We start from the raw sequence: 26,362 nt of genomic DNA, 5'->3' as shown, positions 1-26,362 counted from the left end.
CGTATCGTGAACATCCTCCAAACAGCGAGATGCAACGTAACCTTTTATAAGTGAATTTGCCGTATTGAGAGCAATAGGTATACGGGCCGTAGTAACTGTTATGACGTCGACTTGTTTCACCTAGTTCTAGCTAACGAAGTGATCCGAAGTGACTAAGGCCCGGATACTTTGATATAAGAACTAAGTCGTGGGGTTTTTGGGATGGGGGCTGGAATTCTTTTCCGGGAGCAATCCTTTTACGTCGCGAGAATCGTGCTACTAATAATAATCAGATGGAAAGGGTCAAGACCATTAGCGCCCGAGCTTCGACGTCCCTTCCCCGATGTAGCCGCATGCTCCATCTATTCGCCGGACACCGGAATAAAGCCCCAAGGTTCTAATTGGACATTTGACGTTCACTCGAGATCAGCCTGAATTTATTCGATTTTACAGAGAATGTCATAAAAGCGATTTCCCAAAGAACATCCCTCCTTAATCTATGGCAGACTTATCCAAAACACCCGTGACCCTGCATAGCTCCGCTCCCTAACCCAGCTTATTCCTTGTAAAATTATGTTTTATTGAAATATTTAATCGTAAGTTTAGCGCTCATATTACGGACATATTCTCGAAAGCTTTGAATGCATTCATTTTCCAATAAGTTCCCTAGCTCGCGTTCATGGGATGTCAGTAAAAAATTAGGAATTTTTCTATTCTTTTGATGTTTTTGAGCGCATGAAAAGAAATAATTCGCTTTCTCGTTTTTCTTTCATTTCATTATTTATCCCTGGCATGGCGTCTTCCGTTTGCCAGCTAGAAAAACGCGCGCCGAGTCCGTTCCGCGCCAGGGAATTAGAAACGTCAAAGATAATTCCGATATGTGTCATTCCATACACGATTTTTACTTATTTGAAGTTATTTGGGTTAAAGGGCGGGTCGCGCCAAAACAGACCAATGCTTTCTATTAAGATATACGTTCTCGTGGGGCTAACAGCTTCGGAAGTAAGTTTCTGGAATCGAATACATCCGTGAATACGGAGCTTAATTCAGTTTATAGTCAAAGGCTTACGTTTTAGTGATCAATTTACCAAGGGAATGAAAAATATAAGAATTATTCCAGAGAAGGATTCCAGACGTTTTTGCAAAAAATGCAGTCGCAATACGTTCACAACCAATTCTTTCATTCCACGTTAAGTGTTTGACCAACTTAACCTTTGTAGGGCCTAATATTATCACTGGACAGGTAGTTTATTAACTTTCCTCCAATCTCTTAGGAAGCATAAATACTACCTTCCGACTTTTTGTCACATTTTAAACATAAAATAAAATTCCCAATTCCTTTTTTTCTCAATCATAAGGCGGGCGTTGCCGCTTCCGTAATTTTGACACATGGTTACCTTGGGACTTTCTAATGGAAGATATATCGATTCCTAAATCATACTTAACACCCTCCGGTATTAGTAATGAGAATTCAAACGATTCTTTTAAGGTTAAGGTATATAGTTGTAGAAGGCGATGTCTTGAAGTGAAAGCTTCTTTACTTCGTGACGTAGAAATCTCTTGCGCGTCTGGAATTTCATTTCAGAGTAGCTCCATCGCTGGTCCGTACGTCCAGTTCTGTCTTAACATTGCAACAATCTAATTCACAGTGTATATAGTTCGCATATTTTTAAACAGAGTCCAAAAATATATATATTTCTCAACGTCAAAATTGAAATTAAACTTGTAAGTGACCGTTTTCTCACCATTAATATTCCAGCCCTAGTTTTAAAGTTTTCCATTAATGGATATGTACATCGTAAATTTTCATATCTAACATTTATCAAGTAAATGGCACGGAATGTGTCCTGGAAGAACCCCTCTTCGTTCTTTTGTACCACATGCAATTTATTTGACGAAACCAAGCGATAGGTCTGCGAGAACATTTGGCCCCAAGTTCTCAGATCGTACTTAGGTTCTTGGTTAGACTATTCATTTTATAAATCGACGAAAATCAATATAAATTTGCCATTGGGAAAAAAAATAAGGAAGGAAATAATATTTTTTAAGTGATATGAATGTGTCATCTTGACCTGGAATTCTCCAAGAGGGATACGGGCCTTAATAAAGTCCCTAGGGTATGCACGTGACCACACTTAACCTAACGTGTAAGCGCACGCAGCAAGAAGCAAAGAACCTAAAAAAATGCTCTGACGCTTATCCCGATAGCTCCTTCGTGTCATCCCGAATTGAACTGTAGTCATTAAGATGATCGTTCTATTTGACCTAAGCTCTTATTATTTTTGTCGCGATGTAAGCCTGGGAAAAAGCCAACGGGAGTCCTTCATCGCTCTGGGAATCGCTCATTTTATTTGTCCGATTAAATAGAGCTAGTCTGATGGATATATCGGAAGTGGATTAACAGAAAGATACGTATTAAACTAAGATGTTGATGAAAACGCTTGATGGAGTGACACGATATAACTTTGGGATAATCTACATCAGGCCCTTAACATCTTATCCCTCTTATCATTATTTATCTTTACCGGTTTCATTTCCTTAAAAGAAGCGTATAGCTTTACAATTTAATTTATCCGATGAAATAGAGCCAATGAAATTTAAGGCGTTGATATAATGATTTCTGACTCGTCTATCCGCCTTTCTTGCTACTAACTTCATTTGTTTGGTCTTGCAAAACGAAATATTGAAGGTGTTGAAACAGTTATTCAACGTTTTCCGATACTTCCCAAGTCTCCACATTTATTTCTATCCGTTCGATTTCCCTCGACAGTCCTAGCTGGTCTTTTGCCTCCGCCCTTATGGGATATTTGTCCATCTTCTAATCATTCCGCCCCCCTTATACTTGGTTCAACGTTCACTTGGATCGCCGAACACGTTACAAGCTGAGGAGAAGTGATTTCTAAATCCTAATGCCTTTTCTAAGGATCCCCTGTTTGTTCTTCATTCATGGTGGTTAGGTGGGCCGCAATCCCCCAAGAGACGGGGGAAGTAGATATATACCTGACTGGAAGTCATTTACCATCATATTTTCAGAGATATGACGTCCACACTAAGGCCTCCCCCGACATTTCTCGTGAATTCTTGGATTAGTTTTTATATTTGTAACTTTTTGTACGGTTTTTTCTTTACTTCTTAGAAAAAAAGAAATTTTTCTAGTAAATTGAACCAAGGGTAAACATGTTTTTGCGAATATAATATTTCCCTAGAATATTTTTTTTTCTTTTAATTTCAAAGTGAACTTAGTTGAAAATTAAGCCGCTAAGCCTATTTCAATTTTGTGCGGTATCTTATTATCAGGAATTTTTCATTTATATGATTTAGTCTGTTTAATTTATTTATTTTTAAATATAGGAAACATTACTTAATTAAAAAAAGTAAAAACGATTTTTTACATCCTATTTAAATTAAAAATTTTTCCCTTTAATCTCCTTGAAAGGCTTCCTTTCAAATCAGGAAATGATAAGAAAATATAAATATATATCCCCTTCAAAAAAATAAAATCATTCTGTTTTTAGGGTCAAACTTAGTGTCAAAGTACATGCATCTAGTTACTTCGATATGGTTTCAATTCAAATATATTATTATTTATTTTTTTTTTTTGATATTTTTAATCATAAATTCCTTTTATATACGGGTACTTTTCAAAATTATTCAGAAGCCAGACAAGAAGTTAGAAAAAAATTCTTCGGTACCTTTAATAATTTTAACAGTTTCTGTACAACTGAGTTTTTAAGTATTTACTTAGGTAGGGCTCTAATATTGAAGCTGATTTAATCTTCTCTTATTTCTTACACCGTCTTAAGTTTAGAAGAACAAAAAATCTTTTGTCTATGGTAAAAATAAGTTTGAATTAATCTCGGCTTGATGTTATCGTCTGATTTTCTTCCGCGCCTTGTACATACCGTGTATGTCTGAAATCGAGCGCAATTAGGAAATCTGTCGAGAAATTAGCGACGCGTGTAAAAAGGCGTTGGTAGAAATTTTCCGCTCCAACAATTATCCGATTAATTCGGAATAATACGAATCATTTCAATTGTAGTAAAGTGTAATCCGAGAACTACCCCGAAAAATCGACCAGGTGCTAAGAGCATGAAGGCCCTTTTAAATCCAAACCTCCTCCGAGTTGCTTCAGAACATAAAAGTCATCTAGTAGCGTGAATCTCTATCAATATCCATTGAATACGTGCAACTCCGTCATGATTTGCTATTTAAAATTTTAGTTTATGTCGACCATTTGAAAACTTACATACAATCAAAATAAATTTTAAATAGATTTTATAAATTTAATTAAAATATATACTTTAATTACAAAACGTGGACTTCAAAGGGTGTCATGGACATTTCATTATTCAATGAAAAAATTAAAAAATTCTTTCGTTTCTCTGATTTTGCGGGAAAGAGAGTCGTGATGAGCTTTGCCGCCTGACTCACTATATTGGCTTTTCAATTAAAAGCTTTTGAGGGCGTCAAATAATCCGAGTATATAATCGGGTCTGGGCTATATCGAGAGAGACGACTCCATTTCCAATCAAATATTTAGTTAAGTTAGCTTTAGTTCACATATTTATGAGTAGATCGTGTCCTAATAAAAGTAATACGCTCCCATTTATTACAAATCTGGTCTAAAAATAAGTCAAAATGAATGGCTTTTTAAACGAAGCAGTATGAAAAAAATCGTCTGGAAAGTTTGAAGTTTAGGCCTATTTTTTGGTGTTTTTCTTTGCTTAAGTTCCCTTATCAAGGCATATTTTACGTATTTAAGCTTAGTTACTTCATACTTGACCTGTTTGTAGGCGTATTTAAAACTTTTAAATTCACTTTTAGCTATTTTTCAATGGATATTCAAAAACATTGGTGTAAATTGAGAATTTTTAAGTCTGATACGAATATTAGATAGTTACTAGGCTTATAATGATAAATAATGAAACCTTACTTTCATGTGAATTTAAATAGGTATTGTCATCTAGAAATATTTAGGCCTATTTTAGTCTTAAGACAAAGCGAACGAAACATTCTGATCTAATTTGGTCTTATTTGTTTCATTTTTCTTTAGACTGACGTGCTCGAAGATAATTTCCGCACAATTACACGTAAACATCGTGGAACCCTGCATTTAAACGGAATTATCGACTTCGATCCACAACTAAACGCAGCTAGTGAGTACTCATTATTTTTGTTGAAACGCATGCTCCCTTTCACCCTAATTTCCTTCAAAACTTCTCGAGTCTCGAATAAAATAAGACAAGGATACATACAGCTAACAGGAATCATTGTGTAGTAGCCATTTTCACTCAACGTATCTCGCCATTGCACCTTGCGTGCGCCTGGGAACTGAGAAGGGGACAGAACGATTCCTAGTAGCTGTATGCATTCTCGCGTAACACTAGACTAAAGTGTTGGGAACCTCTCCTTACGCCATTTTGTAATCTTAACGTTGTTTCGGATAATTTAATTTGAAAAGCTTCCAAAACCGAATACACTCCGCAACCGTATTCTCCTCCCATTCGTCGATAAGTTTACTCTAATACTCAAAGCTGAGATAATGCGTTTCAAATTACTTAAAAATCGCCTTACTATAGGTTTAGCTTCAGTTCAAACTCCCATTGAAAGAGATAAAGTATAATAATCGTTCCGTTTGTGAGTTTCCGGGTTGAGTCTTGGGATATCAATCCATTTGAACGCCCCTTTCTGAGTCTAAACTAAAGGACCAGTCTCCGTAGATTAACAAATGTAGTAGTAAACATTTCAACGACATTTTGTCGCGACGCGTGACATCTTCTCTTTAAGTACTCGAATATAGTTTGAACTTCAAATTATAATGCCCATGTGATGTAATTATTGATAAAACAACCCCACTTTTGAACTATTTTTTGCTAATAACAGATATTTGGGATTGGAAACGTATAGGGCCTAGGGATTTTCAGGACTATAGCTATTGTTTCTACACTTTATTTTAATACACTTCAATGGGTTTCTAAAGATTTTTAGATGGAAAAACACGTGATTCTGCAAAAATATCCTTATAAATTTTAACTTTTAATCAAATTGAATAGTAAAGAAGGCGCTATTAATCCGCTCCTACACTAAGATGAAGTTTTCATCAAATTAGTTTAACTTCTTATCCAGCTTTTAATAGTTTCATAACTTTAATCTAATTTATTTCTGATCTCTCGAGGGACTAATACACTCTGTATTCTGGCTTTTAATAAGCTCACAATGATAGTTTTCAATACTACAATATAATTAAGTTGGGTTATAAATATCAAACCGTACTTAATTGCTACGGCGCTCTCTCCTTGATCTACTAATTATTCCTCAAGCGAAATAATGATGGGGGTTAAAAGATACAATGAATTTCCTGGAAAATTTTGGGATTGAATTAATACTATACAAGTATTAATTAAGAGTTCTATAAAGGATGTGATATTGAATGGAGAAAATAGGATTAATAATCATAACTGCAGAGATGGGAAGTTTATTAGAGATTTTACAGTCAGCAAATTTATAATGTTAATTTAGTTTAATTTCTCTGTTCAGACGTTAGAGCAGACGACTTTAAAACGTGAAACGTATAGGGTAATATTTGAGCCAATACCTTTGAACACTAAAATATTCTAAAGGGGTCATATATTTTTCGTTAAATCTTTGAAAATGTAATTTGACTAGCAGTTTTGTAAAAAGAATGGAAAAAAGCTAAATTCTAAGTCTAGGCTTAGTACATGTAACGTTTTGTTTAGGAAAACTTGATATCTTATGTGAAAATTGAGTTATCCTCGGTTATCCTCTATTGTTGAGAAAAAAGGCGATGTCCCCAAAAACCGCGTTCGTTAGAAATATGAGTGATAACCCCGAAATGACAGTTGAGCTTCGATAACAATGTAGCCCCACCATGATTCATAATTCAGGATTTTATCTAGCGAAAATCTATCTATATCGACAGAAGAAATTCCACGGCTCATAAATTTTTGCGATTAAAGTGAAAAAGACACGGGTTTTTCGTAAAATAAGTGAAATTTTGAGTTAAAATTTCGAGAGAAATGCATTTCACAAAATTAGAATATCGCGGAAAGATTTACAAATATTCGCCCATGTTCGTCATCTCTTTAAAGTCACGTGGGATAAAGCTAAAAATCTTCACCTTAGGCCTTTGTCAAAAAATATGTCACCCTTACTTTAAGCTTCAAGGCGGTCACACCCACGATAGGGATTGTCTTCCTGACTTTGACCGAAAAACGCTTGACAGAAGAAATTCGAATACACTGACTGCTACTGCATCCCATTCCTATTCCCATACAGGGAGGGGACAGCTAAACACGTACGCGGTTAAAATATGAACTTTAGTGAAGTTTAAATCCGTCACTCGAACGTCTCAAGTTCTCAACTATACTTCTTAATGTACTTCATTCCCGTTATCCATACGGATAACTTTGTTCGCGACAGCGGGATTTGTCGTAGGATTCGTCGCGTCCATTGCTGTATATGGAAAAATTGGGGGCGCTAAGCCTAACCAAGGCCTAACGTCACTTACAGATGCCGCTTGCTTGCTTGCTGTCCCGTTTCTTGCTCGCGCTATAACTTCCAAAGCCATTACAACAGAGAGTACATGTACAAGTTCAGAAGAACACTTACCGAAGTATAATTTCCTTTATTAAATCACAGCCTAATCATTTTTAGATTTTCTTTACACTAAATTATTAATTAAATCCCGTTAGTGCAGCTCGTACAGTAATTGCTTTTGGAGCTCCCAAAGGGTACAACGAAGGGATACTGTTACTTTAGCTTAGGAACTTCCGGTATACCGACCAACCAAGGCTGTAGATTACTTGCCGGCCCTTAAGTGGGAAAGTTTAAAAAAAAATCCAGTGTTGTGTTGAGAATCATCCCACTTTCTTATATTTGCGAAGTTACTAAGTGTTATACTTTGTTGATGTCCATCGTTTTGGAGCTGATGAAGGCGAAGGCGGGAATGAGAGGGATAAGGGTTGTAGAAAAGTAGCCATCTTAACCCATGGATTTATTGCCCGTGTTACATTAAGATACAGTTAAAGTAGTTGGGATGTCAATATATTTTCGCTTCAGCGTCATTTCTAACTGTTAGTGACTGCTGGAAAAGTCGAGCGTTTATATACAGAGTTTGTTCGGTGTTAGATGGTTAATGTAATGGAGGGCTGTTGTTGACATGTTTTGGGTTATAGTTTATAGATCACTTTTTCTACAATGAAAGCCTGTCCAGTTTAGGCCGAAGCCACGCAAATGTTACATTGTTGAAGATTTATGGCCAAATTGGAAAGCGACATTGAAGTTCCTGGGAATTTTGGAAGTTTTCCTGAGTTAAAGGGGTCAGTTCAAATTTATAACAACTTTGATAAAATGCACGCGGTGTCTTTGGGATCTACTTTTTCCCACGCTCCGTTATTTTGAGGTTACAATTTACCCACGTGATATCCCCCTTTTTTTAATCGATTTATTAATTGACCATACATTAACTTTTACCACGCAGCTACGTCATTGAAAAACATACTTTACATGTCTATAACCGCGCGTGATATTGTATCTATATAAATAAGACCATCTAAAGCCCCAGTATATCCATCAAATCATGGGGGTGATGACGTGTAATGACGTAAAGGTCACGACCTTTTCTTTTATATATATACGTTTATGACGGGTTAAGAATCTACCCGAAGCGATGATCAATAAGGGGGCTTGGATTTCGATACAATGCACTGGGAAGAGATGCGGGCGGAGTCGAGATGATAGTATAAGATGTAGATCGGGGAAACAGGGGTTAGGTTAGGATTTAAATCCATCTTTTATAAAGTACCCTACGGGGTTTTTAGTCTCGAATGATATGGCGTGGCGCGAGCGAACGAGAAACCTACACAAAGAACAAATAAAAGGAATCTACACTTTATTATTCACTCGCAGCCCATCTTTCGTGTATTGTATATAGGAAACTCAAAATACCAAAGTGTTATCATCTTGGGGCATATGATCTCTTCAAAAACGCGGTTTATATATGTATATTAGTGTTACGTTTTAAATACGTCGTAACTACAAATACGTAAAATGTTCAACTTGATTTATTGTGAAGATTATCTCAATTTAATGGAGTAAATAAATTAAGTGATCCAGCAGTTCTTCATACGTGCATGTTTAAAGGGATTTACAATGCGTTATGTAGGGCTCTTCAAGAACTATATTTTGAAATTACAGCCTTACTATTTTCTGGAGTAGTGATTGGGTAATGTCACGTGATTCTATCGTCTGCTTAAACGTGTATCGACTCGATGGATAGATTCAACGACGTATAATGCGGTTTTTGCAGTCAGATTCAGGAAATTTATTCAAGAAATTCCTTAGAGATATCTTGTTTATAAAGCGTCAAACACGGTGAAATTTAGGAAGGGGATAAATAATTCAAGACTATATAGCTCAAGAAAGCTTCTGTAGGCACTTTTCCCATCGAAAATATTTCTCTAAAAGCTTTAAAAGATGGATACAGATTTGTTATTCGAGTTCCAAGGTTTCGAAGCTCCGGGTTTTCATTGCCTTTTACTAAATTATTACGGAAAGATCTATGTTCGAAATTGTGCCCAAGCGTGAATAAATATTTTAGTTTAACAAAAGATTAATTTGTAACTCTGACTAGGAATTGGAAGTAAAAAAATAGTAAGCCCTATTGTTCATAACTTATTTCAGTTTAAAGGGAAAGTCTAATTTAGAATACACTTACTTAAATCCAATTTAATGAGTGAGGTGGTAGGATACTATAGTGTTTCATTTCTTCGGCTTAATTTACTTCGGAATTTAGAGTGATATTAGAGCGTTGTTCAGGGAAAAAAAAATACCCGAGAGAGGAGAGTAAATCTTTTTTAAAAATGTTACCTGCAGAGTTTTATGTATCACACTTTATAAAAGAGGGTTGTTTGCGTGCGTGGGATGTTAGTTGACAATTCGCTGGGGTATTTAAATATAAATTAAAGTAAACTATGAAGAAGACTTTGAATATTTTAGATTGTAAAAGGCGGGATAGAACGCCCATTGTATATTAAATCTCCCACACTTCCTGAAACTCTTAACACGAGATATGATTGAAATTATATATTAACTACACGCAAATGTCGAAACATTCCAGTAAAAGAAAGCCGATATATTTTTTTCCCTCATATATTTTCCCTGATCAAGTCACGAATGCCTAACTAACGGTACAGTGACGAGTTAACAGGGACTAGGGCATCTTTTACGCTATCTATTTTCCTTCTAACCTCAAACAACCCTTTTAACTTTTTAAAGAAGTGAAATTTTACACTCCTCTCTCTCTCTCTCTCTCTCTCTCTCTCTCTCTCTCTCTCTCTCTCTCTCTCTCTCTTCTTTGTATTTTCGCGTTTCATTAAATTTTGTACGAAACCATTTTCTGGTGTAATATAATATGGTATAAACAGCGGGGGTATGATGATATACAAAAGAATATATATAGGGGGGGGGGTTATTCAAAAAGCCTGAATTTTTCTTTCTTAAAAAATTCAATACCCCGTGCTTTTTACTTATATGTATATATATTTTTTTATAAAAAAGCGCTATACCATAACATACGCTTTTTATTCCAACTTTGGGAAAATGAAGGAAAAACTGAGGAAAAAGAGGGAAAAATTTCTTTATTCTATCGGAAATTTGGAATATGCATGGAGGTAGGGAGCCCCCTCTGTCGGCGGGCATCGAACCGTACAGATCAAAAAGCGTCCATTCGAAAACCTCATTTTCCCTCTTGAGAATTTATACCTAAGAAGCTGTTTTGGCTCTATTTTTACGAATGAATCTTGTACAAAATTTAAGAAAAACGCTGCCTTTACTTGTAAAAGATACATTTTTTTATATAAATGTTTGAGAGTGTATTATTTCAGGCGTATCTTTCTCTCAAAGGTATTTTTCTTCCACTCGCTATATCTATGGACTCGAAATGAAAAATATTTTACATGCCACAGATACTTTAAAAGCTGCACAAATAGGCATACAAACTTTTATTGGCTTAAAATTTAGTAAGGAAACAAATGAATTTAGTCTTCAGAGTAATAGGTTTTAAGTTTTTAACAAAATATAGTTACATTGTTTCAAAAATAATATAAGACAAATAGCGAATGCATTTGTACCCTAAAAATATAATTTAAGGGGTCATCCGTAAAATACTCCAAACAATGTCATAGAAGATGTCTGACTCCAAATCGCCTAAAGAACATCCCCTTAATTTCTGAATGACAATGCAGGAATTGGGATTTTATACGTAAATCTCTACCGTTACACCTATTTCAAAATTTTATTGATATATTTTTCATTCTCCTTCAACATCTACTACCTACTAACAGGCTAAAATCAGAAGATAAGACTCGCATTGTTCAATTTACTGCTAAACCTATTTTCTCCTTCTCCTTCTGGATGTCGAGCACTCCACTCCACTAAATCGAATGGAAGCACCAATAAAATTCTATACCTCAAACGTTTTTCTTTTTTGTCCCATTTAGAATGCCCTAAAAGTAATCCTACGGCTATCAAAGATTAAATTATGAGACCGTTATAAACAGCTTGTTATAAAAAAAAACCCCAAATAATTTTTTTTTGGTCTAGGCTGCATCAGTCGGATTGAAAACGTTTCTATTTTTTTTTTAAATACATTTTTTTGCCTTTTTCTTTTTGTGTGAAAGTATGTCAAATCCGTCAGAGTAAAAAGTGAGCGGCGCAAATAATACAATATATAGATATAAAAATGAATCCATTTAATTCTAGTAGGCGTGTTGAAGTTATTTGAGAAAGTAGTTGGACCAGCTTATCATGCACCTAAACGCTCTTAGCAATATCAAGAATTATATCTAGTATCTCAGAGAGAAGGTATAAATTCGCCAGATTTCCAGCTTTATCTCCAGTCCAAGCGTAGGTCCGGAGTTAATCCCCGTCTCTAAATTACAACCAGCATCTCATTGGTTCTTGAAAACCCACGTCAGCGCGACGACGCGAGTGACGAAAATTACAGTCATATTTTCCGACTGAGGAGAGGCGAAATAGCCCGGCGAGGCGCCTCCTTTTACGTCCCCCCTTGTATTTTGAAAGGGGGACTGGGACTATGGCGCGCGAATACAAAGGCATCTTATACCTTCTCTCTGAGATACTAATATAACTTCTTGGTAATATTATATAAATTCATGCTTCAAGTATGGTAGCCACTGAAAGAATCTCTCATAGCCCAAAGGGGTACCCCAAGTTTCATATTTTTGACAACCGTAGAGCTTCTGCTTCTTGTTCTTTCCGCAACTTTCAAATTAATTCCTTCTCCACTAGCCCTCATTTTTAAGAACCAAAGCACTCTTCTTTTATCTAAAAATGCACACGTTTTTCACTATGATTTCTTAATTACTTTGCGAGATAATACTGACGATGAAATGTAAGATTCATAAGAATGTGGTTTTATATATATTGCTATTAATATTTTTTTCATTTTCGATTCAAGGCTGTTTTATTTGTCAAACTTATGACTTCCGATATACTTATGATAGAACCGAACTACTAAGCCCCACTATAGAAAAAACCTCCTTTCAGAATAGAAGTTTAAATTCGGCTAGGCTATATATTTCAAGAACTATACAGAGAAAACAAAACAAAGCGTATATATACGCAACCAAATTTGGTATTTCCATTGAAAGAAAATAATGATTGAATGTCGATCGTTTTTCAAATCATCTAAAGTGCTCTGAAGTTTAGGGAAAACCAACCCCCCCCCCGTCCCTTATCCTGTTCTGTCTTTTTGTTTTTCTTTGGAAATCTAATAGGCTTAACAGCGTTTAGGAGAACTTTACAGAATATTTGAAAAACCGAACGTTTTCCGCTGGGATAAACCCGTGAAACATTTGAACGAAACATAAAAACAAACAAACCCCCAAGTAAATAGGAAAGTCTTGTATCGTGGAAGTATGTGGCCGCAAATGATTATTGGTTGTTTCTTTGATATGATTTATTTTGATCGATTTCACTAGCTCAGACTTAGTTTCGTTTTATCAGGGAGTTAACAAAGTAAACAGGAGTTGCCTGAAAACCAAAAATTTATTTTTCAATCAATGATTGAAGGTTTTTATAATTTAAAGTTTAATATCCATTAGAAAAGATTTTTACCAAATTCTTAATTAATTAGACAAATTAAAATTATAACTATTGCGTAAACAGTGCTTAATTTTTATTTATTAATATAATTCACTCTTCCCAGATGCTCTACAAAATTGAGAGAGTTAAAAACTAGCTACGTAAGTCAAGATAAGATAAAATTTCTTGACTTTTCGAAAGTAGTTGGTTAAAGTAAAATGAAAAGGCAAACTCCTCTTTATTAAATCTCCCTGATTTTTATTGGTGGTCTCCGTGGCACATTGGTCTTTGGCGGCGCGTGGCTATTACGGTCAGAATTGGAGAAGGAGCCCGGGTTTCTTCCCCTACTTTTTTCCCATTACGCAATCTATCATAAATGTTTTCAGGATGAGTTCTCTCGCCATTTCCAATAAAATGATTGCTAAGAAGAAAGTTTTTCCCGATTTAGGATTGCTACTTTACGTTGTTGGCTGGAAGTAAAAGAGTGTTTACGGGTTTTCAAGTAAATACTTGTCGTTATTCTATAACTAATAGACAATTTCATTATGAATTAACTTTTGATAAACTGAGAACTTGGAGATTAATGATATACTTGAGGCTTTGGATGGCAATGGTTAGGTTAGCTTCTACAGTTAAAACTAGATGAGTGAAAATATTACGTGTTTTGGACATATTGAACATTTAGGAAAAGCCCTCTTTTAGGCGTTCGGGTTTCCATATATTTTCAATACGCGCCTGTAGAAATGTTTAACCCGCAATACACTAAAGTTCAGGGGGAAAGTTTACATCCTGTGTTAAGTTAATAATTCAGTTTTTTTTTGCAATTTATATCAACTGTTGTTTCTTTTAAGTAAATTAATATTTGTTCATATGTTTGGCTCTGTTGATTAGAGCTTGTTATCGATTTGATTATGCGTGAGGTTTCGCTACGTTTTTTTTTGTAAAATTCTTTTGGAAGACATCTTAAATCTAAACAACTATCTAGGCTTAGCAAACTGTCACAAATGTTTTATCTCAATCATTCAGTTTTGATAAATGATGTGAATTTCCCGAATTCCATGTCCTCCTCAGTGTCCTTAAAAATAAAAAACTAAAAAAACTATCTGAAGATCCCACTGAAAAGGTCAAAACTTGAACTAGGGTATAAGTTCTCCTCCCATTACTACAGCTCCTTCTGTACAAGGGATAACCGGTTACATCTCCGGTGAGCTGCCATATTTCACATAATTTCCTTCTCCGCGATATAGAAGCCACTTCGTCATTTTATCAAAAGGAAAGGAGAATGCTAGCTAGCTAGCTTCAACCGATACAACCCCAAAGTTTTGACATTTTTTTCTTTCCTCTTTTGCCTTCATCCTAGTAAAAGATTTCTTCACGGTGGCTCAAGAGGGCCAGCTTTTTTATGCTTCTAGCTAGAAGCAATAACTTTTGAAGCCTCCATTCTCTGCTCTGTTTTGTAGGTCACTTACTATAGCGGGCCATAGAAATATTTTCTCTCTATCCCCCTCTCTCCCCCCTCTCTCTCTCTCTCCCTCTCTCTCTCACTCTAGATATATATTTTGAACCCACTTCCGTATCTTGTCCTTAACTTATGTAACGTGTATACCCCAGGGATGAAGGGGAAAAGCGGGTGTTGAATTTTTGGTATCGAAGATAGTGTTTGGACAAAATGACGATATAGGTGGTATAGAAACGGAAGTGGATTAATTAACTAATGTTGAAGTTGTTATATTTTCCCTCTATGAAATTTTAGCAAAAACGATGCTAAATTTGTAATATGCGATCGAGTTTTTATAAAAAGATTTTCTAAGGAAATATGCCTACACACTGAGAAACTAATGTCAAAGAAACAATACTTTTCACCATGTTTTTGATTGTTTAATGCTGTTATCCAGAAAAACCTCTAACAAGCCTTAATATATACAGGTAGTCGCTGTTTTTTGAAATTACATTACCTTATTTTTAAATTTACAGCAAAACATTGTTTTTTTATGTTAACGACTGTGGAAAAAACAGCTAGTTTTTATTTCTCAAACGGAAGTGCAGGATATGTTATTATTAATAGAACGTTGCTGTTTTCCGGGAAAAAAGTATTCTGCCGTGAAGAATACAGTAGTGTATAATTGAAAACACAGATAGTTACACTATTAAGTATAAATTTAACGTATATTTTACTGTATAATCCACCGTAAATTAAAGTTTTGCATACTATAATTTGAACATTAAGTACTTTACTTTAAACCTTGAAGCACTTTATTTTAAACCTTGAAGCAATATAACCTAATCTTCCCTAACCATGCTAAGCCTTTTGGAAAAGGTCCGCGTTTATCATGAAAGGACCCATATGAAAATAAAAATATTTTGGAAAGTCAGTGAATTGCTAATTTTAAGACCAAATTTTTAACTTTGCAATTTCTCTTCTTCATTATAATTTCAACCTACTTATTTCTCAAATTGACCGAAAATGTACAAAACGTGTTAGGCGACACTCTGAAACGTGTTAGGCGACATTTTTAAAAGCGTTATGCGACACTCTTGGAGTGGCGTCGCTAGGCCTTTTATGGGGGCTATAGCGCCCCCAAATTTCAAAGTTAGCCCCCTCAAAAAAATCCGTACACTAACTTCTAAATCGTCCACTTTAGTTACAGTTAGAGAAATTTCCGCTTCAAAAACGTCGTTAGTGTCAAACTGTTCCAAGTTCTCGCACTTCCATGAATTTTCTTTTTTTAAATATGGTAGAGTAGATTAGGTCAAACGCGTTTCTGGTGCTCGAAAAACTCTTCATGAAAAGAGATTATTAAATTTGACGAATACGTCTGTATCTACTGCTGGGATATTAGGGCCTCCAAAACCAATTTAATACCCGATGCATTTATACTAATTTATAACTTTCTGCCTCTTTCAGAAGTTATTAAGTCGGTGAAAATGACCAACTTACCATGCAGTTTCAAGCTGGATTTTAAGTCGAATAGTCGATCAAGTGGCAAACTTTTTATGTAGTTTCATATTAATGCGAGAACTACCCTTGCTTGTTAGAACTGTCCTCTTAAGTTCTCTCAAGGTTGAACCTTGTTAAGCAAATAGCGCTATTTGCTGATAAATCAACCACTCAGAGTGGTGTCATGCGACACTCAGAAAGCGTTTTTAAACTCGGAAAGGTGTTATGCTGCACCCTTTAAGGAATTGCACAACACTCATAAGGGAGTAACAATTAACTTTTACTTCGATATAAGAGTTAAAAAGGTGTTAAACTGAACCTCTCTTGCACCATTTTATTCTTATCTTTGACACTAATTGCTCAAATAAATGTTATTAAACCCTTTCTGGGGTGTAAATGAACACCTGTAATGGTGTCAAATTTGGACCCATATAAACTACTTTTAAAGGTGTTAAAGCACACCGCATTTTCTTAGAGTGTATAACAGCAACCAGTATAAATCTACCCTAATGGACAGTCTGTTAAAAACAGCTAGTCGTCTTATATAAATGACAAGTTGCATCTTAACCAACAGAGCTTAATGTTTTTAATAAAGGTTTGAGTGCTTTTAGTTTAACAGCAAAGAGCGTCTTTATCAAAATAAGCTCCGGGATTTAAAACTGTTCTAAGAGCTGTTATTTTTACAGCAACCCTATTTTTTAGTGTACTCTAAGCGGTTTGAAACAGCGTGATGTGTTTTATTTTTACAGCAAACCACGTTTTAATCCACAGTGCTTAGTGAGTTTAAAACCACATATTTTGCTGTTAGTTTTATAGCAGCAGACATTTTATGTAACTGTTATTTATTGGTAGTAAAACAGCATATAGTGCTGGTTTTTTCATTGACCCCTACAATATAATCAACGGTTAAGACTGTCTTTGAAACAACCTCTGAAGCGGTTATTTTAAAAGCTACGAACGCCCCTTAATACACGAACAATTAATACTTAAAACTGTTAGTTTCACTGTATAGAAAAACAGTATTGTTGACGGTATTAAAAACAGGGAGGATGTACAATTAAATTAACATGATCTTGATGGCATACGCTATTGCCATTACCATAGTGTTTATTTTACAGCATTTTTATTCTGTGTGTAGGTAAAATAGCTGGTATATAACCTTGGAGAGAGATGGACTGTTCTGATTTTAAGACATCGGTTTAATCTATTTCTTGTTGTCAGTTAGAAGTGGCGAGTGCGTCCATTGGACTCTAATAAAACGCTAGTAAAAAAGTCGTTCATCTTCGTTACACCCCATAGAATTCCTATATAGACGAAACCTAGTCAACTATATTGACTTGAAGTATACTTATTTATATGCGCTCCCATTTTTTATTTTTAACTCATGTCTATAACGAATTAATGCCCTATGACACGCAGGGTAGGTCATGGTTACGCTTAGTCTATTAGCATATCGAATTTTTTTTTTTTCAACAAGGGCTGTTCGTTCATGCAATATTCATATACCGATGTAAATTAAGCCGTAACGTCGAGGTATCGACAATATTGACCCTGATTTTCTTGGTGGCAGCAACACCGTCTTATATTGTCAAAATTGTCGTTTATTTAAATTAGGTTTTGAAAGTTGCCTTGTAAGTTTTTGAAAATTTGAATTTTTTATTGGATTAACGTATAAAAAACGAGATATAGGCTGTTGGTTATAACTTTGAGATCTAGTTTATTTTTATTTTTTCAAAGAATATATTTTTTGATATGGGGTACGAATTTTGTTTTAAATTTCGTGACCTTTAACCCTGAGTTGAAGGTCGTATTTTAGTTATTTCTATATAACTGCATCCCAATTCACAATTTCCTTTATTATCTCAAGGATTTCATTTAAAATAATTAAAATTTAGTAAATACAGTAAAAGATACACCCTGCGCGGAAACTTTCCATTCATTTTTGCAGTTTTGCTGTAATACAACTGTAATTCACAAACCCATCCATCCATTTTTCCTTTACAATATCTCTTAAAACCCGTTATAAAGTATATATCTTTGTATCAAATTGAAAAATATGTTCTTTTTTTTTTTAAAAAAAAAGACATGCATGGAAAAGTTAATCCTTGGACAGATGGCTTTTAACGGTTTTTGAAGAATGTCACCAAGGCCATATGAAATCCCCTCACGCGGATCAGTGCGCCATTTTTAAAAGAACAAAAAGATATTCCTCTTTATATTTTGTTGGTTGCTACACCAAGAATATCATGGAACAATTTTGAAAAGATTGCCGTTACCGCAAAATAGACAAGTGGAAAATATCCGAGTCTACTTTTTTGCCTGTAATCTTATACGTGCCTTTTTGCACTTTTTTGGGTTAGACATCTCTTTGGTTCAGTTTTCTTTTTTTTTGTAACTCCGCAGCTCTTCTATACACCTTTAACATACATTTATAAGACATGTTACATAAGTATGACTTCGTAATGCTAGAGATTTTCTGAGAGCTAGTTTGAGAACGACGAGCGAGAATGGTTTTGCATAGAGATGTGAAATTACCGTAATTTTTAAAAATGGTAATTTACCGGGTAAATTACCGAAAAATTAACGGTAAATTACCGATTAAAATTATTAAATTACAAAAATTACCGTAATTTATGGTATTTTATGTTTTAATAGGCTTATTACCGCGGTAATTTTGTAATTTACCGGTAAATTACCATTCTAAAATTACGGTAAGATATAAATCGGTAATTTACGCGGTATTTGGTAAATTACCGGTAATTTACGGACGGTAAATTACCGACTCACATATCTAGTTTTGCAGGACTTCCATCTTCCTATTTAGTCTGCGTTACTAAGCCTTTGACAGCACCTAGTCACCAGACGTCGCTTTAGGAAAAATCTATGACTTAGACAAGCTCTAAGCGACAAACTTATGGCCAACATATCTTATGAACTTATGCTATTAGTATATCGATCATGTAGAAACATTCACTGCGTGCCCAAAAAGGTTTCCTTCATTTCTTATATTTTTTGGGAAATGTCTCTCTGCTCTAGAGAAGAGAAGTTTTTCTTTTGCGGCCGAGGACGTTTTTAGGGAATCCAAAAATTTCCTTGTGGGACTTTTAGGGTATTTTTTTATATACTGCAGTCCTATACGTTTCTTTCTTGTTGAAAAACCAACCTGAACTTTAGATGAAATTTTTATTTCTTCTTTTTCTCTCTTTCGAGACCTATAAATGTGGCACTTTTTGAAAATTGTTTTATTTTTATTTATTTTTTCTCCCTGGGCTTGAAGGGATAGTACTACAATAAATATAACCATCCATTTGTTATTATGCTCGGGTTTTTAATAAAGAATTAAAGTGAAGGAAACTGCTTGTCTTTAGGTGCGGTAGTGATTATTGTAATAATCAAAGGAAATTGAATTTTAGCCAGTCTCCCCCTAACCAAAAACTTTCCGGAAGTGTGCACGGTTTCGGGGCTAAGGCATCAGGGGCATCGATTAAACGGGATATTAGAAATAACTTATGGGGAAAAAATTTCGAAAATTTTAGTTTCTACTACCACTTGTAGTGTTTTTTTTCTTACTTAAACTAAGTTGCAGCTTTTTTTCTTCTGATATTCCCCAATAAACCTATTACCTAAGCTCCCCTTCGGATACCAGCATCCCCTTGAAAACATACTCCTTTTTTAGTTAGTCTACTTTGAAATAAAGTGAGGCGATATAAGAATCGATTTAAAGGTCTTCATTATAAAATTTTCAATGTATACCCATCATCGTATTTACTCTATATATTCTGTGAAAGTTGCGACCCTAACCAATATTAGGCTAATCCATCAAAAATGGCGTCAATCCTTTGGAAACCTTGCGTCATCAAGGCAGTATAGGGTCGTAGGTTTTAGGTCAAATCTCGCTGGTGATGAGATGACGTATACTATATACCGTCGCTTCAATTTTGCGCCCCATTAGATATTTGTTGTCCGGTGGTAATAAGCGAGTTTACAAATACGTTACGTTTCTACCCATGCAGTTTCTATCCTAAAATGTATGAGGGAAATTCGGCGCGAAGAAAATGTACGTCCATCTTCATCTAAAACTCTGGTCATAGATGGGTATAAAGAGGAACCGAGGCTTAACGTCTCTTTTCCCTAATTATCTTTGGCGTTATGCACGACCACGCGCAACAGAGAATGTCCTGTCCTGTCCTGTCCTCCCATCTGAAAGCCCCGCGTTACTTGCTTTCCACAGTTTTCTAAGAAAGAATGAAACGCTAATGGACCCGAGCTAATTCGAAATTTAAGATGCCGGGACTTTGTTTTGAAGAGGATGACTCTGGATTGAGAAAGGCGGGAAAACAAACCCTGTCTTTACTCGTATAATTCGTTCCAAATTTTAAATGCACGTGCTGTTGGGTAAAAGAGCGGGAACCGCGAACTGCACACGAGTCAAAGAGCGGGAAAACTTGATGATAAAGCTAACCCCGCGGATTTCTCATCTCTCTTTTAGTTCTTCAAAACGAATTTCGATATAACATTTTGAAGACAAACTTTTACATACTTTAGCTACCCTAGTTTGATCCTGTTTAAGAGCTTGTGGGAGTCAAAGGGTTGCTTCATTCTGCAATGAACATTCCATACGGGTGGACATTTTGTATCGCTTTCAAGTGCCGTCGATTTTAATTATTCAAGAGAAGATCTGAGATTCCATTTAAATTTAGAGAGCGGCGCGTTATTTGATGTGTTGGCTATCCTGGCGACTGTACTTAAAAGTCACTAGACGATAGCTATAGAGATTTTGAGTTTAAATGTAAATATAAGTTAATTCGGTTTGCATATATACAGTTTATTCGGGGATACTTTAAGTGCTTACTAAACTTAATTAAGTTTCATAATCTTATCCTTAAAATAAACTGGAGCGTATATACGTCGTTACGAATGTTGTAGAGTGCGTTTAATGTTAGGTAAATTATTGTTTTATTAATTAAAGTTTATTCTCCTTAGGTTGGTGAGATGTGTTAGTTTCTTAATTAAAATATATCATGGTCATTCCGGAAGGTGTGGGTAGGACTAAATTTTAGGGATGACCCCTTAATTAAATAAGAAATCATTGTTTTTCCGTTAGTTACCATAGATATATTAAAAGGGTAGATACACAATTCAATGGGAGGTCGACGCGGAAGGGTCAACGAGCAGACAGCCGCTATTTTCTGGGGGTAGCCGTATAAAACGCCATCTATCGGGGGCAAATTAGCGGCCAATATTGGAACTATCATAAGGATGAGTGGCACTCTATGTTAACTCACTATAGGGCATAATAAGTCAAACCCTCGGAGATGCCATTACTCCATTTCCAAATCTACTTCTACATTATGGCCATGACCAAGGCTTAGCTCGCCTTAAATGTTTTTATTACTAATAAATGTATAAAAAAAGACTCTTACCTTCAGAAAACGGTGGCATTTCCTCGAAAGTAAGTAGAAATACAAGTTCCAAGTGTTTTTTAAAAGATTTTACAGGTGTAAAATTTATAAAATACGTTTTTCTGCTCTTAGCTCGTATAAAAGGAGTAATGGCATCTCCGAGGGTTTGACTTATTATGCCCTATAGGGAGTTAACATAAAGTGCCACTCATCCTTATGATAGTTCCAAATTTGGCCGCTAATTTGTCCCCGATAGATGGCGTTTAATACGGCTACCCCCAGAAAATAGCGGCTGTCTGCTCGTTGCCCCTTCCGCGTTTTTTCGTTAAGCCTAAGCCAGCGAAGTGGATCTAGACCCTTTATAGTTTTACTATATCTATGTTAGTTCCTTACTAAACTTTAAGGGGTCAGCCATAAAACAACATTCCAATCGTAACTTAGGTCAAAATCGGTCATAAGTTACATTTTCGACTCAAAACTGATTTTCCATTGAACCCGTTTCACTTTGGCCCCCTCTTTTTGGAAGGCACCCTTTATTTGGTAATGAAATTTGAATCCATTTCCTCTCAAGAACCACGAAACTTTGTTGAAACTTTCTAACACATTTCTTTCATGCAAGGGGCCTTAATTAGGAACTTTCTAACTACCCCATATCCGTCTCCCATTCATCTTTTTCCGTATAACGCTTTAGCCACCATGCAGTACATCTACCCCCCTCCTCTCTCTCAATTCTCCGGTGATTTCTACCCTTTAAAATTGCCAATTACCGTTATACGGGTCATCAGAGTGTAATCCCTTGGATATCATTTTTATCCCTGGCCTAACGATCCCCCCATTAGTTCGTCTAGGGAGTTAGTCCCCATCCATGCAAAGACGCCGCCAAAAGCCCCGAGAAAAATGGCCTACTTTTTTATAAACTGGTCTCATAAATTCTAAGGACGTGTGGGCGACCTAGGGAAAAATTTATCAGGGTAGGAAATTTTCCTGGCCATTTTTAAATTAATTTTCATTTTAACTTCCCGGAAATGCATGCTATATTAAAATTATTACGAGTAATTTTCATTCATAATTTTATAGGCTTTCCTTAACTTGAATTATCTAAAATCATTCGAAACAACTGCATGGGTTGGTATGTGGGTCCTTTTTTGATATCGTATATACTGAATAGTGAATATATTTTTCATTGCAAGATTTTTCTATGGATTCAGAGAAAGAAACCTTGATATATTTTGGGTACCTTCACCTCGAGCTTAGGAGAGGAAGAAATCAGTGTTTTTCAAACTATTCAACATAAAAAAGAAAGAAAAACACAATTTTTTTTTCTAGCTTCGTAGAGACTCGATGCTAAAATACCCTAGACTTGTTTTTGTACTCTCGTGGGGAAAACTGCGCGGTTTTTTTTATATTATATATTCCCGCATTTTTTCTTCCATTTTCCATTTGAATTGATCAAGAGTTGATAAAAGGGAAGGTGTATGTATACCAAATGGAACGTTCAGCGATGTTAGTACCAACTTCCGGAGCGTACCTATACTGTAAACTGAACTTATATTCTGAACTTATATTACAGAGACGAATATATTTCCCCGTAAATTTTTTATCACTTCCTCCTCCTTCCGGAATTTCTAGGAGGTCCTAGGCTATATTCCAAAATATAAAATTTTCCCGAATATTTTGCGTGGATTGTTTTTGCTTCTCAAATTTTTTTTCCACCTCCTTTAGATTTTGTTAGACGCATTTTTTTATTGCGTCCATTTTTCTTGTCTTGTCTGTTGATAGCAGCGGTACAGTGATTGATGACTACGATAGTCCTTGACTTATAAAGGATATCTCTCAGTCCACCCCCTCTTCTCTTATTTTGACTTCCTCGGAAGCTAAGGCTTTTTTGTTTACTAGGCGAAGTTAATATTTAATAAGCGATATAAATTTCGTTCTAGTGCTAGGTCGTCCTTGAGAAAAAATAATAACAAAGGCTTGGGAATAAGTAATACAGAAACTGTAACTGTGTCAGGTTTAATTACAGGCGCCTGCCTGTTTTTGGTATTTATTCTCTAGAATATACAGGGTGTTTCGTATAATTCTGCCATAATTTTAGGAGGATGTTTGTAACACGAGCAAAGCAGACGACGCGGGTTTTTTAGTGTGGACGGTTACATGTTCTTTGCTCGATCCAGTTTCTTATAAATACTCAAATTATATTTCGAAAACACAGTAATTACATTTTGACTCAAAGAACATACCCCTTAATATATGGCACACTTATCAGAATCACCCTGTATAGTCATAATTGAATTTTAAAGAAAGCTTCCAAGGCGTACTATTGTAGTTAAGCCTCTACTCTTTCATTTTCTGTATCAGCTTTATTGTTAAGCTTGTTTATTAATAAGATTTAGTGTATATTATTTTGCCCTGAAAACAAGAGACGCTAACAATGAGTTGAGGGAGGGAGTGAATATATAAAAGATGTTTTTCTCCCCTTCATTAATAGTTTAATAATAACCATAGCGTATAAATTTATTTCAATTTTTAATAATATCACATATGGTTATCTTATTACGGAGTATATTTATAATTCACGGATCCTTGAAAAGAAAAATTAATGAATTTTTTTTTTATTATGGAAAAGTTAATATTGACTTCAAATAAAGTTGGAGATAAACTAATTTAAATGTCAAACAAATGCCTTTTGAGCGGTGAATTTTTAAAGAGTTATTTTCGATGCAAATTATAGGGTGTTTTCTGTTTTTTTTTGTTTTTTTTTTAAATATTTGATGTAGTAGGAAATCGAGTGGAACAGAGTTCTAAATTTTTAATTGGATTTAATTCAATAAAAAAGAAGGTAAATTGGGGCTAATTGATTGAATTGAAGTGAAGTGAAGTTCCTATTAAAATTTGTAAAAGGTATCGCATCACCATCATCAGTTGCTTTAAAATAATTAATTTGATTATTTATTTTATAAATATTATAGCTTCAGATTTTTGCTGACGATTTAAAGAATATTTATTCCTAAATATTCTTTTAAAAATACCGAAAAATATCTAAGGTCTTTTCCAAATTGAAAAGAGAAAACTAAATATTTAAATATCTCATCACGTATTGAAGAAAATATTTGTTCGTGACATATCAATAAAACTCTATTTTAATGGAAACCATTAGTCGTATAGACTTAAGTCTTGTTCTTCCAGACGGACGTCTGAATAAAGTCTTATCCAATATAAATAATAAAAAAACACCCAAAAATGAATAGGGCCAGTCAATTTAAATATCAATATATGTTTTTCCAAAAGCACGTACGGTAAAAAAGCGCTAAAAAGATTATTCCATCTATTTCTATTCGAGCACACGTTTCGCGTGACCATACTTTTCAGTGAGAATTATAACAATAGGAGTAGAAGCTCCGTACCCAAACTTAACTCGTATTTCTTCATTTAAGCTTAATTTTTTCATCAACTTCACGATGTACTATCTTTAGTACTCTAGACTCTACAGCATCACCCTATTACTCCTCTTGATATAATTATCTATGCTTTCATCTATACAAAAATTACCATACGGTAACTTAAGGCTAGACGGATTTACTGTGCAAAAAACATTTAACAAAAATGGCAAAGAAACGCGTTGAAATATCCTATTGTGATATCAAAATTTTCGTCCGGTCAACGCGTTTAAAGACGAATAAATAAATAAATAAATATTCGGCCATTCAGTTCTTATACTCTTGGTATTCTTCTCGGAGCCAAGGATGCCCGAAGCATCCCGAGTTTCATTCCATCAGAAGTGAGATGAGCCTAGAAGTGAAGGGCTCTAGCATTGGTAATAGATCCTGGCATTAGTGAACAAATTTGAGGATTTTACGCCGCTTCAATCGCGCCTACGCTAGAGAGAAAAAAATTGGTCGAGTTCCAAAAAAATTTCTTACCCCCTTCCCCTCAACCTAAAGCGGCGAAACACGGACGCGGGTGCTTGAATCTAGTTCGGCCGTCTACCAATGCGAGCGTCTCACGTTTTGGAGGGGAAATTCTGAAACCGCCACTAGAGGGCCAACCGTTGGTGCGTGTTATCAAGAATATTCACTTTCGCCGAGTAAAGAATTTGGTTAGCTCAGTACTTCTGGTCTCATCTCACTTCTGATTCCATTTATCGTTCAGCTTTCAAAGATAACAAGTTGGGAAAACCAAAATATTACCTCTCCGAGTCAAGACGACTACTTACAAACTTATTTACCCAGATATGGAAATGTTTATGAAATATTAAAGCAGTATACAAAGCATAGCAAATATACAGTAAATCAGACGACATTTTACATCCAATAATGATATACTTGTACACATTAAAATCATCCGATTTAAAGCGTGCAAGGTACCAAGGCTTAACAAAAATTGTATCATAACATATTTATAGAGATAGATAACAACTTTTATAATTAAAATTAGAAACTAACATATCTCTTAAAATTCTCGCGTGATCAACTGGTTTCACGCCAATTAAATTGTTACAGTCCCATAGAGCTATTTGTATTAATTCCTCCATGGTTTTTTCGCCAAGCTGAGAACTATGCGTTTTACGTCACGTTATCCAAAGAGCCGACTATTTCCTTTGAAGACCGCGCTAGCTCAGCGCTTATGGAACGCCAATCGTGTCACATGCAACACAAATCAACGCGTTAAAATTTAAAATCAACGCGACAAAAATTTTTTGTCGCGTTAAAATTTTTAACCAACCAAATCCACGGATATTTTTGATAAAAATATTTTAACGAATCATATTACGGAAATCAGGAGGGAGTGGCAAAGGCGTGACTTTAAATTTTAACGCGACAAAATAATTTTAACGCGTTGAAAATATTTTAACGCGATGAAATCGTCTCGTCGCGTTGATTTTCATTTTAACGCGACAAAATCGTGTCGTTCATTTTCG

At 35.2% G+C, this 26,362-nt stretch overlaps 1 protein-coding gene across 3 annotated transcripts in view; it reads right to left on the bottom strand.

Moving 5' to 3' along the window:
* The window catches only part of LOC149658573 (G protein-coupled receptor dmsr-1-like), a 118,685-nt gene that overhangs the window by 12,958 nt on the left and 79,365 nt on the right, over positions 1–26,362 (bottom strand). Inside the window, exon 1 of one of the 3 annotated variants that reach the window (XM_089844153.1) lies at positions 7,609–7,801. The exons of the other annotated variants lie outside the window; for them this stretch is intronic. The gene's annotated coding sequence lies outside the window, so the exon portion shown is untranslated. Of the gene's footprint in view, positions 1–7,608; positions 7,802–26,362 lie in introns of those variants that run through there. 3 annotated transcript variants of the gene reach the window in all.

Source organism: Phalangium opilio, unplaced genomic scaffold (assembly GCF_054372755.1).
Source record: "Phalangium opilio isolate 3A_F unplaced genomic scaffold, DU_Popi_V2 ptg000075l_1, whole genome shotgun sequence".
Taxonomy (NCBI): domain Eukaryota; kingdom Metazoa; phylum Arthropoda; class Arachnida; order Opiliones; family Phalangiidae; genus Phalangium; species Phalangium opilio.
Note: the sequence above shows the minus strand (reverse complement) of the source record. Positions and strands in the feature narration are given on the sequence as shown.